The sequence below is a fragment of the Chrysemys picta genome, unplaced genomic scaffold, assembly GCF_011386835.1.
Source record: "Chrysemys picta bellii isolate R12L10 unplaced genomic scaffold, ASM1138683v2 scaf93, whole genome shotgun sequence".
Taxonomy (NCBI): Eukaryota; Metazoa; Chordata; order Testudines; family Emydidae; genus Chrysemys; species Chrysemys picta.
Genome location: NW_027052800.1, coordinates 36,211 through 38,958, shown reverse-complemented (window position 1 = coordinate 38,958; position 2,748 = coordinate 36,211).

The following is a 2,748-nucleotide window of genomic DNA, read 5'->3' as shown; positions in this document are numbered from 1 at the left end:
CACCATGCTCATCAGGGTGTCTCACAAGCAGTTTGGTTCGGGTTCCGGCATATCCATCAATAGCCGGGCCAAAGGGCTCCCCTCGGTCGCTCCCTCCTCCTCCTCCTCAAACTGTTGCTGATGTAGCGCTTTCTCTGCGTATGGTCAAAGACAGTCGGGGCTAAAACAAAGTCCGAAGTTTTCACGGGGTTGGTGAAGGAGTTCATCTTTCCTCTCAACAGCCTTTCCACAATTTCTAAAACATGTGTCGTTGGTAAGAGATGGCCTCTTCTGTCCAGCGCTGGGACTGATGGGGTAATGGTGCTGCACTCTGATTGGCAGAGGGCCTTGGGAGGAGTTCTTAGTGCGGTCATACGGCCCACTTCTGGACAGGTCAGCCTGTCCCGGACCTCGCCCTGATTAGTCAAATCTCCTCTTGGGATGGTCCTTTCAAGACAAAACCCAACCTGACTGGTAGAGGGTGGTGGGAGGAGTTCTTAGAGGGGTCACACGGCCCACTTCTGGACAGGTCACCCCCACCCTGGAAGGCACCCTGATTGGTCAAATCTCCTCTCAGGGTGGTCCTTTTGGGATGAAACCCATTCTGATTGGTAGAGGGTGATGGGAGGAGTTCTTAGAGGTGTCACATGACATCCCTTTGCATCTGGTCATGCGGCCGCCTTGACCCCGGAAGTAATACCCCCATGGGGCGGGATTTCCGGTGACAGGTGGGAGGGACTAAGGGGTCAAGGGGTTGGGCTTAAGGAATCAAGGGAGGGGTTAGGGTTTGATTGATGGTAGGGCAATTATACTATGGCCGGGTGTCCAAGTCAAGAATGCTGGTGGAGGTTGTTTAAAGGAACCCCTACATTTCCATTGCACAACTCCAGTAGGGGCAGCACCGGGCCAGGCTCATGTAGTGAGGCCATGGTTCACACCTGGTGTGATGGGTCCCCTTTTGCACATGGATGGCACTTGGCTAAGAGTGATGCTAGACACACCAGGATCAAAACTGAGATCAGAGTCTATCAACAAAACAGAAGCAGAACCAGATCAGTGTCCAAGTCCAGGCCAGAGGTCGAAGCCGGGTGGTCAGACCAAAGATCATCCAAGTCCATTCTCAAGCCAAAGTCCATAGACACGCCGAAGGTCAAATCCAGGTAGTCAAAATCCGACGGGTTGGGGAAGATCAGGAGGAGGAGGCAATGCTGGAGCGGGTGGGTGGAGGGACTGGAGCGAGGCTAGAGAAAGGCAAGGAAAATACTGAGGCGGGGTTCATAACCAAAATCTGGAGCCAAGAAGGGTCATACCAAAGTCATAGCCAGAGACCTGAGTCAAGAGTCAAGCCAGAGGCAACAGCGAGGAAACCGGAGGGCAGGGCAGGGCAGGGTGGTACATGCGGGAGGGAATGAGGATGGCTTACTGGAGCCCGAAAGACCCCTCATCGGTGGACTCCCTTCCTAGCAATAGAAGAAGGACAGCAGGATGACCAAGATGTCTCTGACCCTGGGGTCCAAGCCAAGGGGAGCTCCCATCCAGGCTATATGCCAGGACCCCATCACCCTCCCTGTTCATTTCACACGCACAGACCCCCTAGCTGGAGAGGAGAATAAAGGGCAGAAAGTGAAAGTGCCCCTGCGGGAAAGGCTCTAGGCTGGGACCCAGTCCACTTCCCAGATCTCCACCCAGGATTGTGTGACCAGGCCCACAGCCCTTCCTCTACGTCTCAGTTCCCACCTGCCAGATGGGGAGGATCCTTCCCTGCCCCAGACTGTTAGGGGCGAGTTTCATTCCTGGCTGGGAAGGGTTCAGATACCAGGTGGGTGGATTGGGCCCGAGGTGGGGGATGGGCAGACATTTGCTGCGTCAGGGGTGACACGGGCCATGGGAAGGTCTGAGCAGTGACGACAGGGGAGGGGCTCCATGTCAGGCCACCCCTCCCAGACTGCAACGGCTATTGAGCATAACCCCTGGTTCTGCGGATGCTCTCATTTCTGGGCCAGCCCCACAGCCTGATTCTTCCGAACCATTATCTGGCCTGGCCCCAGCTCCAGGGGTCGGGGTGGGGCAGGGTGGTGAGAGCGAGGTGCTCGGCCTGGCTTTCTCTCAGTGCTGTGGGCTCTATGGCCGCTCCCCCCAGCCCTTCCCCCCCAGGCACAGTGAGACAGAGCAGTACCTGTGGCAGGGGCTGCGGGCTTCTAGTCATGTGAAGCGGGGGGTGGGTCTTCAAGGCTGCCACGTGGAGCACTGCCCCTCCAGTCCTTTGGGCACCAGGCCAGATCTCCTGATAGCAAAGAGCCTGTACATCACGTTTGTTCTAATGTCCCCCTATTGCCAGGGAACAAGGATCAATCAGAGACTCGGACACCCATGAGAACAAAGGGATTAACGGCACCGGGAGCCAGCAAAATTTCCTCCCTACCCCGCATGTCTGAGGGACGGATTCCCCCACCCAACCCCCGAGACAAAATCTCGTCTCTTCTCCAGTGACTCCCATCCCCTCTCCCACCATTGGGGAATGAACTCCTGCCCCTAGTCCTCTCAGTCCCCCCGAGAGCTGTTCTACCTCCCAACACAGCTGAGGATTCAGCTCCGCTCCCCAGAATCCCCTCAGCCGCCCTCGCCCCCTCCAGCTGCGGGGCTGGGAGGCTTTGGGCAGTAGTGCCGGGGGGTGAGAGGAAGTGGACACCTTTCCCCAAGGGATCCCCCATCCTTAACATGATGCCATGGGCAGTAGCTCTGGGGAATGGGGCACTTAAGCAGCCTCCG